The sequence below is a fragment of the Scylla paramamosain genome, chromosome 10 (genome assembly GCF_035594125.1).
Source record: "Scylla paramamosain isolate STU-SP2022 chromosome 10, ASM3559412v1, whole genome shotgun sequence".
Lineage (NCBI taxonomy): Eukaryota > Metazoa > Arthropoda > Malacostraca > Decapoda > Portunidae > Scylla > Scylla paramamosain.
The window spans coordinates 20755973-20769431 of NC_087160.1; the positions used below are offsets into that span (position 1 = coordinate 20755973).

A 13459-nucleotide genomic window follows, 5' to 3' on the forward strand; every position below is an offset into this window, starting at 1 on the left:
AAAACAGATTAGGAAAAAAACATCAAAAACAACAAGACAAAAAAATATCATTAATAAAATAGGAAGACGTCAGAGTAATAGCAGAGGGGCAGGACAAGATAAGGAGGCAGAGGCGAAGATCTGTGACAATGACAAGGAGATAAGAGATAACGAAATGTTGTTAAGACACAAAGCTTGAAATGAAGGAGAGATAAAGTTAAAATGTAACTAAATAGAATAAGAGAACCAACAAAAATAAATAAATAAATAAATAAATAAAGAAGTATGAGATGGATGGATAGTGACAGAATGAGGAAAGAGGAAGGGAGGGAGGGAGGAAGGGAGGTAAGGAAGATCATGCGGGAGAAGGTAAGGTGAACACAAGGGCGGTGGCGGCGGTAGCAGGGGCGGTCGCTTATGCAAATTAAGGTATATTTGAGAGATTAAATTAAAGCAATAGGAAGGAGAAAGAGAAGAGGGAGAAGGAGGAGGGGGAGGGGGAGGAAGAGAAGGAAGAGGAGGAGGAGGTAGAAAGACGTTCCAGATTCTCTCTCTCTCTCTCTCTCTCTCTCTCTCTCTCTCTCTCTCTCTCTCTCTCTCTCTCTCTCTCTCTTTCCTGCTAACACACCTGCACGCACAGGGACACACTCACTCCCACACCTGCACCTCCTTTCTCCACCTGACCAATGGCAGACGTGAATGAAGGGGAAAAAATCGAGCAATTACGAACGTGCATTGCTTTCATTTGAGGGCGCCTCCCACCACATGTCCCTGCCTCTCCACCGCCCCTGCCACCCACACCTGCTCTTCTCCACTCCTTCTGCAAGCAAGATTCGCCCACTCTCACTAGGGGGTCAGGGAGGAGAGAGAGAGAGAGAGAGAGAGAGAGAGAGAGAGAGAGAGAGAGAGAGAGAGAGAGAGAGAGAGAGAGAGAGAGAGAGAGAGAGAGAGAGAGAGAGAGGTGAAAAGCAACTCAAGCAGGGACAAGCAAATATAGTGATTGAGAAACAAATGTTATGAACAGCTAATGAGAGGAATGAAGCACACACACACACACACACACACACACACACACACACACACACACACACACACACACACACACACACACACACACATACACACACAATCATGAGGCATTTGGGGTATGAAGACAGATAAACAAACAAACGCAAGGTGCACATGACAATCAGGCTTTTATCACGCGACTGTCACAAGGGCAGTCATCACACCACACGTGCCTTCCCACGCATGCCTTAGTCACCACAATACACACACACACACACACACACACACATTGACCCCTCCATGGACTTCGCTACTTTATCTCCGAAACAATGCAATTCCTCTCTAAGCCTGGTTATCTAGAAGCCCCCGGGTGGCCCTGATTACAGTTCTCCTTCCGTCCTACTTCCTAGTGCAGATTTTCTCCGCGCGCCCTCGGTCTTCCAGAGATACCAAGTGCTTTTTTATTTCTCTCAATCACGCGTCGTCTTCTTTGAAAGGTGTATATATATTTTTTTGATAGTCAAGCTTTGCTACAAACACTCTAAATTACGAATTATCGCATCCTTCCTGCTCCTTTCCTTTCGATTTGCTGAAATGTTTGTAATATTGTACTCATGTGCTTTAAGATTCATGTACACTGGATGTTCTCATTAGAAAAGAACATGAAAAAAGTAAGGGAACTGCAGAACTCCAGTTGACCTACACAAGCCAAATAATTTTAAAACTGAAATGCTGAATATCCTGTTTTCACGTCTGTGTTAGTGAGGGGACTGGGTCGTGCTGCAAGACGAGGAGCAGTACATAACTGTCAGTGACGGGTCGTGACGTGAGCGCCGCTTCGTCACCGCCAGGGCCACATCAACACGCTCAAACCCAGGAAAAGCAGTGTCATTATGAGCACGTGCACACACACACACACACACACACACACACACACACACACACACAGATGGGGAGGGATAACACTGCCAATCATAGACATTACTGAGTTACTTGAGGTAATATATCGAGAACAATCGCCAATTATCGTGTTGAGGGCGGGACGAAGGGGCAGAGGGTTCTGGGAGGTGGGTACGCCGAGCCTTCCTTCGCTGAGATGATTCGCGGGATGAGGCGTCACTTCTCTGGGCCTTTCTACGCTGAGCCAGTCACACCGTGCGCTATGTGGTGATTGTGTGCAGTGAGCAGTGTTATACATGTGATCCTTGAAGGGTAGATGCGATGTGTTACGCTTTAGTGTGAAAAGTTTCGTCGTTTTATCTTAACTTCTATCATGCTGGAGTTTTCAAGAGTGTTTGAATTTTTTTAATGATAGTTGAAGTTTTTTCTTTTGACTCTAGTAAGATAAACATCTCTGAAAAATCTGAATAGGAAGGTGAGAGACATTACTTTTACATATATTCTTAAATGATTCGAGTGACAGCTGAACAAGGAATCTGCAACGCCAATGGGATAAACACCAAGGATAATCTGACTATTGTCTCCGAGCTCTTTGAAAACAATAGCTATGAGAGAACACAGCGTTTAATACGAGCCGCAGTGTGATCACTTTAGTGTTGTGTGAGGCAGCGATGGATTAATACTTAGTATGATTCAGGTCCTTTTATGTGGTAGGGGGAAGACACGGTGGCTTTTAACGCTAAGGAAGCTTACATTCTTAGTTGCAATACCGTGATGGGCTGAGAGCTTATGACAGAAGCCACAAGGACAGTATTGCACTATGACGAACCAGTATTTTTCATGCAAGAAGGGCACAGGCTCAAGGTAAAAAAATAAAAATAAATAAATAAATATATAGATAAATAAATAAATATATAAATAAATAAATAAATAAATAAAAAGAGAAGAAAAGAAAAAAAAGAAATTAAAAAAAAGGTCCAATGAGGTGACAGTCTAAAGAAAAAAATGGATTATCCAAAACTGGAGGATAAGTCTCCTTGACTCTTGATGATCGTCTAATGTACATGAAAACAGGTCATGGTTGTGACAGACGATACAGTAATAATGAGTAATCTACTTACACGGTAGTTCATAAGTATCTCGTCAAGAACGCCTCAGTCAAGATATCTTACGCTTTTTTTGTGTGATAATACTGACTGACCCGTGACGTGAGCTGCTTGTCATTCCTTCTGTTGTAACAAATCATGATGATAATGCTGCCACTGTTGACGATGGCGTAGTGATGATGACAGCACCATCAACAAAGATGAAAAAACTCATGATGTATGTATTAATTACCATTATGTTCCCTTATTATTATTATTATTATTATTATTATTAGTAGTAGTAGTAGTAGTAGTAGTAGTAGTAGTAGTAGTAGTAGTAGTAGTAGTAGTAGAAGTAGTAGTAGTAGTAATAGTAGTAGTAGTAGTAGTAGTAGTGTTATTATTATCATTATCATCATCGTCATTACTCATGACTATTAATAATGATATTGTTATCATTATGCCATCACCACCACCACCACCACCACCACCACCACCAACGATAACAACAACAACAATAACAACAACAACAGCAGTAATAATAATAATAATAATTATAATGATAATAATAATAATAATAATAATAATAATAATAATAATAATAATAGTAATAATAATAGTAATAATATTAATAATAATAACAATAATAATAATAATAATAATAATAATAATAATAATAATAATAATAATAATAATAATAATAATAATAATATATCATCTCTTCGATTATGCAGAAACACACATACACACACGCACACACACATACACACACACACGATCGCACACGCACGCATGCATACACAAACGCACGAACACACACACACACACACACACACACACACACACACACACACACACACACACACACACACACACACACACATACACACACACACACATACACACACACACCTGGCCTCCCTCTCGCCCTGTACCACGCCGCCAGTCCCCGCCCTCCAGCCTCTCGGTCCAGGCGTGTCTCCCTCAGCCTCCACGCTCAGCACGTTCACCCTGCCGAGGACGCCCGCAGTCTCGCCCTTCTGGTGCCGCCCCGGGCCTCTTCACCCTCACCCTCAGCACTAATAACAAGCACACCAGCATTCCACCTGCATAAATCCCCGCCCCAGAACACCTCAGATAACTCCTCCTATTGCAATCCTGACTGCTTTATCGAAGTGGTGAGGTGAGGGTGGATGGGTTCGTGCGTCTGTGCCTCCATCACCCCCTTCCTACTGCTGCTCTGAGTCTTTGGGGCCGTGAGACGCGCCGCTCTCAAGAGTTCACCTGCAAAACTCATTTGCTGCCGTTAACTGCGACTCCCACTGCGCCCCCCACCTGGCCGGCCCGACACCTGTGCCCGCAGAATGTTACCTGCCTCATAACGAGTACAAGTAAGTTTGGGGCTTGTTCGCCACGTTATTTTTTGTCCCTGCTTAGTATCTTTTTTATTTACTCTTTTCTTTTCTTTTTTTGTGGGGGGGACTTATTGTTTTACTTTCTTTAGGAAATTTTTTACCTTGGCATTTATCATTCAACTTAAATCGCTTAAGAAAAGTGAGGGAAGGACGGAAGGAGGAGGGATGAAGAAAGGGAAGGGAGAGATAGTGAGATAAAGATGTAGATAAGATACAGCCGAGGCGTGGAAGACAAGGAGTGTGACCTGGCCACACGTGACGCGCTGGCCTGACCTTCTGGCAGCCAGGCGACGCTCGGGTGACAAACTGAAATCGAGCTGGAAGGAGGAACGGGTGGGCGGCGCTGTGAGGGAGGCGGGCGAGGGGGACAGCCTGAGGGAAGCAGAAAGGTGGGACGAGAGAGGGAAGATGGGGAGGGAGAGAGGGAGAGGAGGAGAGGAGAGAGAGGAAGAGGTGAGAAAAATGCACATCTTAAAAACACTGGATGAGCTGAGAAAATGTGAGAACGTGATTATGTTTGCACATGGCCCGCCGGTGACTTAAGCGGCACCTGGAGACACGGACGAGACAAAGACTAGTTTTGGGTGACGTGCCTTTATATCATGTATTTCACGGAGCTCCTTCTTTCACCTCGCCTCGGGCCTCCTCCACCTTACCGTCCCCGCCCGCCTGCCGTCCCCTTCCTCCTCCTCCCCCCCAACGCCTCCGTCCTCCCCGGCTGTCCTCCAGGTCCTCCGTCGTGACTAACATTCCAGCACAGTTTCCAGTTGGGTGTTGAGGTCAAAGTGCTGCATCACGGCACCAGTTACCGTGCATTAGTGGCAGGACGCTCAGACCAACACTTGCTCTACACGGGTCGATTCCCACTCCCGCCACCGCCCCGTCCTCCCAGCCTTCAGGTCCCGGCTCGGTACATCTGTTACCTGCCTCCATTAGTCTGGATACCGTCAGCAGCACCACCCGTTACATTCACCGCCGACACCTACTATTACTGCACCAGATAGGCATAGTAATGTACTCTTCTTGCCTTGCTTTTCTCTTTTTTTTTTTATTTGTCGTTCTCTTCTTCTCCTCCTCGACCAATATTCTATTTTAAAACCCAAAACATCATGGAATAGCCAAAACCCACTGTAACAGGTTTTTACCGCGAAATTATGGCACAAAACAACGAATCGATGATAGCAGAAATATTTTCAGACTTCCTCCTGAAGGAACGCAAGATATAAGCTAAAACGATCTCGACGCGGCGCTGCAGAGTCATCCTGAAAAAAAAAAAAAAGAGGGAGAAAAAATACCGGCGCGTTCATGAGTTACACTGACTACTCGGCTCTACCTCACCTGGTTTTGCCTTCCCGCCTCGCACGTTCGATTCCGTCAGGTGCGTAATGTTTTCCGGCCTTACCACCGTATTCTCAAGCGTTCTGACGTCTTACCTTGGCTATTTTTTTGGGATCTTAGTGGATTAGTAGTTTTTTTAAAGAATGTTCATTAATTCTAGTAATATTTAACAATGATTCTGTAACATTAGTGGGGAAATCATCAGAGAAAAGCTGATTAATGACCTCTGTAACCTTTAAAAATTGTTCTTACGAGACAGCAAAGAGTTAAGATTATGACCCCCACCTTTTCCAAACGCGTCCATGCTTCTGCAGTCATGATCTTCAGTTTCCAGGCATGCTTACGGTTTCGTTGACAAAATCTTCCTACTTTACGCGCTTACTCCTCATCCTTTCACCATGCATCTTTGGCTTGTCTCTCCTCCCATTCCTTATCCATAACTTCACTGTTACATCACCTTCATTCTTCACCTCTAATCCTTCTCCTGACATCCACCCATCACCACATTTACATCCGTGAACTAGCATTTATCTTCTTCTTGCTGTCCACAGTCACCCATCTCTTATTAGCATCCACTATCATCCATCTTCTAGCTCTCCACAATCACCCACCATCCTTATTAGCATCCACTACCATTCATCCTTTTCTTGTTTTCCACCTTCCCCCATCACCCCCACCAGTATCACTACTATACATCCATCTTCTTGCTCTCCATTCTCACCCATCACCACATCACCCTCATCACCATCCATCTCCTTATTCTACACCTTCACCCATCATCCTACCACCCAATCATCGCTACTACCATCCAGTATCATCCATCACCTTACTCTACACCCTCACCCCATCACCCCATCACCCCATCACCACTACTATGCTCAATACCTCACCTTCTAGTAAAAAGAAAACGAAAAACATGCTTCAGTCCAAGCAGGGGCGGTTGACTGACTGGAGTAAGGTGGCCCGTCCCCGGTGCCGCCCGCGGGTGGTCCGCTGCAAGTCTGGGGCGGTCCACCAAAGGGAAGCATGTGGGTGTTGCGAAATGAAAGGGAGTGAGAGTGGAAGCGCTACACGGAAAACTAATGGTGATGATGATGGTGTTGTTGTTGTTGTTGTTGTTGGTGGTGGTGGTGGTGCTGAAGTGAGGATGGTGATTTTTATAGCGTAATGGTGATAAAAATTAAAACGACAGTGACGACGACAATGATGACAAGAACTATAACAACAACAACAACAACAACAACAATAAACTACAACAACAGCATCAACAAAAAACACGATGATATTAATAGCAGTAATAGTGATGATGATTATGAATATGATAATAATAATAATAATAATAATAATGATAATAATAATAATAATAATAATAATAATAATAATAATAATAATAACAACAACAACAACAACACTATTAATAAAAGTAATAACAAAATACCACAGCGAGGCGAGCTCAAATCGACGCAGGTGCAGAGTCAGAAAATCACCCCCAAAAATACTTTTCCTCTTATATTTTGACACCGAATTCCTGAACTTTGCATGTGACGTATAAATTCATTCTAGATTATTGCACGCTTACAAAATATGATCAGACCACTAAGTATATTCAAAAGGAAATATCTCCCGTGTTATGTGGCGCTTCATCTTAATATATCGAAGCCTTAAGAAAGCACAACACGCAGCGCCCTTTGGCATGCACAACCTGAGGGATTTTTAAGAAGAAACGCATGTGTGTGTGTGTGTGTGTGTGTGTGTGAGAGAGAGAGAGAGAGAGAGAGAGAGAGAGAGAGAGAGAGAGAGAGAGAGAGAGAGAGAGAGAGAGAGAGAGAGAGAGAGAGAGAGAGAGAGAGAGAGAGAGAGATTTTAATGCCCAGCACGTGCAGGCTGCGATGTGTCAGAGGCCGCTAATAAGAGAATGATTGAGAATGCAGAGTGAATCGATTTTTCTTTCCTGTATCAATAATAATAATAATTACAATTATAAGAATAATAATAATAATTATTATTATCATAATAATGTTAATAATAATAATAATAATAATAATAATAATAATAATAATAATAATAATAATAATAATAATAATAATAATAATAACTAACATTCATAATAATACTAGTTAACCTCTCTTTCTTTTATTGCATACAATTACTACAAATACCATTCTAATTATCATCATCACCAGTATTATCATAAGTGCACCATCTTCAGCACCATTATGAAGACGTGATACCATTTCAAAAAACAATGGAAGGGACAGCAAGAAATCAAGGCGCTGGCTGCTTAAAGGAACAATCAGCTCGTCAGGGATTCAGGGCACGGAGGCAGAAAAGAACACTCATGCCTAACGAACTTGTCTGACTTTCTCAATGACGCTTATCAAATAATTATCAAATAATGACAAAGTGTTATAATACATGGCCGGACTCCAGTCAGTGAGGGGCGTGGGCTTCCCTCGGGCCACTGCGGCTTGTAAGAATGGGAAGCCGGCTGCAGGATTTTTACAAGGAATCTGCCACAGCCTCGTGTCGGGTTAGGAAGGGCAGCAACCAACCTTGATATTTTGCTGGGGAGGTCATCATTGATATCCTCAGTGTGAATGTGAAGGACAGCCACGAATACTGCCTCTTCCAATTTTCCATTCGTGACAAATATTGTGACGCTCTTTTCAGTCATATTTACATTTGTAACGACGGTGGTTACGAGACATTGTTGGTTCTCCACATCAGGTTACTCTAAAATACACGTCCACGGAATCACTGTTAATATGCACATATGAATGGAAGGCGCTGCCCCATTCAAGGTGAAGAGCGGGTGAATATAAAGAGTAATTCATCGAGCCTGCCAATGGTGTCTCACGAGGTTTAATTAATACTCAGGGCTGCCTTGACTGAGAGGCCATTATAATACGATCACGATATTTTTAAGAGTCCTTTTTATGGAATTTAACAATATCAGTGTTATCTGTCAACCAATTAAATGTTACTAAGAATACCGAATTTAAGATTGTCGACAAAAGATTCAAATCTAATTAAGCTTACCAAACATTTTTTATTCAAATCGCCTTGTGAGTTTTTGTAAAATCTTCTTGCTTGTGTTGCGAAGAGTAGTAACACTGAGGCGCGCAAAAACCGATCAGACGGCTCGCTGGAAACTAATCTAAAACTCGCATTTTTCTGACCCTCGTGCAGGCATTGCTCCAGCTACTGTAAATATTGCTACGTGCTGGAAGTGATTTGCCATTTCTTCTGCCTCATATTTTCTCTTTCTTCTTCCTTAATTTTTCTGCCACCGAAACTGCCAACATTCTTATCATGTGTTAATTTGCGGTAAAATTTTTAAAATGGCGCCGTCCTCATAGTCCCTATCGAAGTATGAGTTATGAAACATTAAATTCGTAGTTTTAATAAATGATAATATATTTCATGTGACGCGTTTTCACGACACTGATATTTTCTGAAGGTGTTTTAGTGCAGGAAGACCAAACACTAAACTAAATGTCTTTATCTGCCTTTAGTTCGTCCTTTCACCAAGAATTTCAGGTATACATTACAGGTCTTGTAACGTGAAAAACCAGAATATAAGGAATCACTTTTGACACGTGTGATGTGCTGGAGGCGACAGCTTACCCGAGTGTCTGGCGGGTGAAACCAAACACGGCGCCTTCCCACACCAATAACCCTGTGTTTGTTAGATTTTCTCCTCGCCTACGTGACGTGGCGCCCTGCGATAAGTTCACAGCTCTCTGGGCCTGATCGCGCCTTGCACACTAATGCCTCCTCCGTCCAAAAATGATACAATGACACGTAAGATCTAAGGAATAAAATATTAACAACCACAATAACAAAACAGCAATGATATCTAGCATGGCCACACCACCACCACCACCACCACCATAGCATGAACTAGTAACTGATCATCAAAAGGACACACACAAACACACATTCATGCATTGGACAAAATAATGGAAAACCTTCTACCACCTTCCTTCCACTGATTCCCTTGTGGCTTAGACTCTCCAGTTTTAGAGACAAAAAGAGACAATTGCGCTTGGTATAAACTCACCGACGACCCAATTTCCCATTCACCGGCATTTTTCAAGATGACACATGCAGGAGGGACAGACTAAATGGTACCCAGGTAAGAATCATAGGCCTACCCAGTACATCTTCAGGTATGGCTTGTTCGTGTTTAGTGAAATGTGTACAGGCGACGTGTGGTGATTTGCAGCGTTATGTCAGTGAAGTTCGTGTCACTGTAAGATAACTGTATGGTTAAAGATGACTATTGTTGCTACTACTGCTACTGTTACTACTACTACTACTACTACTACTACTACTACTTCTACATTCTATAGTATCTTCACAATAAAATTAATACAGATCTCAGACTAGTATTCCTTCACTTTATAGAGCTCCAAAAACTAAACCCGCTTCTGAATCTACCAATAAATAAAGATAAGAAAAAAAGAAAAGAAAGGAAAAGAAGGGAAAAATAGAAAGGAAAGAAAAAAAAACAAGTATACAAAACACCCATTATCGAAATTCGTTCATAACCATAATATTTAACCCTTTATCGCTAACAACTCTGGCACCTTGTTTCTCATTTTACAGCCACCTCCAAACACTACACAAGTTAGAAATTGCAAAATCTATTCTTTTCATCTCTTTCTTCCGGGTGCTTATAAAGATTTCACACATTTTTTTTTTTTTTTAGTGTTGTAAATTGTTGCATATTGCAGTGAAAGGGTTAACAACACTGGTAACCAATCACATTCACCTTTCTCATCCTTTCGCGTCACAAGCACCACCACTAATCTAAAGCTGGACACTTCCGCAATCTCTCGCAAACACAAGCCTTCCCGCAAACTCACTCTTGTTATGTGGTGAAAGGCGCTTCAGTATACAATCACGAGTGTACTTCATCATACTCTTTTTCAGCAATTCTGTCACAGTAAATTTGCCATCCGAGAAAACTGGCTGATGTCAATGACTGATGCTTTGGTTCGGTGATGTATCTACGTGTTATTTCAGTGTTTAAATCCGAGGCCAATAAGAAGCCTTTTTCCTTCCCACCTTGAATATAAATACTTCTTAATACAAAAGTTTCGGGAATATTCTTGGTATATCCTCTGTTGATTTGCATTCACAATTTTTGCTCTAAAAATGCACAGTAAATTTCCTTATTCGTATAAAAAAAAAAACACGATTCAGTTTTTACTCTTGTAAAGAGTATATCAAAACGATTACACTCCCTCATTCAGTACTGCTATTTCCAGCCTTAATAAAACCACATATTATTAGTAAGAAAAGAATAAATCAGGATAAAATTTAGGTGGACGAGTAACTAGAGACAATTCCTCGCCGACTGATTGCGAAAGAAATTATAAATCCTCTATCGACGCTGGGAGAGATACAAAATGCATATTTTTGCTTTTCCATCTACGAAACATCACATTTCAAACTCCGCTTATCTGTAATTCCGGAAAGCAACGGTTTGAGTTTACGAAATTGCATTTGGGGAAGTACATTCTCATTTCCGGTGTCCACCTTTGACCAATATTTCCACAATCACCTCCTACAAGTAACTACCATTCATAGAAACACTCACCACCATCCTTTATCACCCCCACCACGACCTTTTAGAAACAACTACCACTCCCAGAAGCATTCATCACCAACCTTCATTACCCCATCACCACCTCTTACAAGCAACAACCACTCCCATAAACACTCATCACCAACCTTCATCAGCCCATTACACTCTTCAAACATACCACTCCCACAAACACTCATCCCCGCCCTTCATTACCCCATCACCACCCATTACAAGCAACTATCAACCCCGGAAGAGCGCTCATCACAAACTTCATCACCTTCAGGATTTAACACGCTGGTTTAAACGTAAGAGGCTGACTGTCCACCCCACGTGACGCACCTTGTGACGTGAACACTGCAACTCTTACGTCAAGAGAGAGAGAGAGAGAGAGAGAGAGAGAGAGAATGGACTAACTGGTAGGGGAGCAAAATGGGAGTTTAAGAGAGGAGGGGGTAAATTAAGAAGAGGTAGGAAAGGAGGGAGGGAGGTAGGAAAGAAGAAGGGAGAGAGAAAAAAAAGGTAGGTGGGGGTCTTGTTTTTCCTCCTATATAGTTGCTTCTGTATAGCGTCCCGTGGGGGAGAGAGGAAAGGAAGAGTGGGGAGGAGGAGGAAGAAATGGAGGTAAGAGAATGGAGGGGAGAGTCGCGACAGTGGGGGGTGTGCGGGGGAGGGCTGGCGTGTGCACTTCCGTGGGTCAAAGATAGGCATGGGAGGAGGATATGGAGAGAAAAAGTCCGCGAGAAGAACCAGGAGAAAAAGGAGAGGAAAAGAACATAGTGCCATACTTGTGAGCCGTTTGCTACTAAAAATTGTTCTTTCTCTTGCACGTCTAGCCAGGGAAGGTGCGGCAAGTATCGAAACACATGGATTATCCCTTTGTCTGCTTTTTGGTACGTTTTTCCTTGATTACTAGTCACTTTGAAACATCTTTACCCGTTCTACGGCCGCATGCAGTCTTTGAACTGGGTAGAAATTTCAAAATCTATTCCTTTTTAAACCACTTCTTTCTTGTAGATGCTTATTATAAAGATTTCATGCATTACTTCTGGAGCTGTTAATTGTTTCGCATCGCGGTGAAAGGGTTAATTAATCTAGAAATGGAGGTACCGCTTCTCTTTACCGACGACTGAAGAAGCATTAAGTTAAGACACTCGAGAAAAAGAAAACCATGAAACAAAGCATAGAAAAAAGTGAAAATATGTATCAAATAGGAGCTTATGCAACACCAGGGATACTTAGGGATACCCAGGGATCCTTAAAAGTCTGCTGGTGACGCCGGACCCCTAGCGAGGACCTGGGAAGGAGGACATGGGGAGTCGTAAATATGCGGGACCCAGCACTTCGCCTCGACGGGACCCACTTACCGGCCTGACTTACGACTCCTGCATTATTCCCTCACGTTTTTGCGGTCGTGGATGTTTGCATGATTTATGGACGAGACGGAAAATGTTAAGGAGATTCGAACCAACTGACCAGACACTATTCCTTCCTCCCGTCTCCCTTGGCCTCGTCTGTCTCTCCTTCTCTATCTCCCTCTCTCTCTATACCAAACACGATCCACCCCCAATCGATCCATCCCCAGTTCCCGTTCCTCTCCAGTCCACCCAGTTTGATCATAAATAATCCACCTGAAATTTCCACTCCACCTCGACCGATCCACTCACTCATAACGCCCTTCTCTCTTGTTCTCCACTCTATACTCAAGATTTCCCTTTCTTAATTCATGGTTCCGCGAGAAATACGAGAGTCAAGGGGCGCTTTCCATGGATTTAAGACAGCTGGTGAGACAGGTAATCAGTTCATTAGTCAAGCGTCTAATCTATCACGCAAGAATCAAACAAACATCCAGACAGGTGCCCAGACAGACTGACAGACACGTGTGAAAAGTCAGACACATAAAAAATTACGAACACACTCTCACACACACAGAGACGGACATGTGTATGCGCAGGCACACACACACACACACACACACACACACACACACACACACACACACACACACACACACACACACACACAACTGGACTTCACAGCAAAAAAGGGCAAAAATACAAAAAATAAAATAAAAAGAAAGCAACATTAGTGAAATAACAGCCTCGCCCTCAAAATCCACAATAAAACCCACTTTCGCAGAC

General features: G+C 42.6%; 1 protein-coding gene and 1 long non-coding RNA gene across 10 annotated transcripts in view; one reads left to right on the forward strand and one right to left on the reverse strand.

The window, feature by feature from the left end:
* Positions 1 to 13459, reverse strand: part of LOC135104328 (uncharacterized) — a 237173-nt gene that overhangs the window by 35381 nt on the left and 188333 nt on the right. The window lies entirely within an intron of this gene.
* Positions 3793 to 13459, forward strand: part of LOC135104327 (zinc finger protein GLIS2-like) — a 32747-nt gene continuing 23080 nt past the window's right edge. Inside the window, exon 1 of the mRNA XM_064011600.1 lies at positions 3793 to 4363. The gene's annotated coding sequence lies outside the window, so the exon portion shown is untranslated. The remainder of the gene's footprint in view (positions 4364 to 13459) is intronic.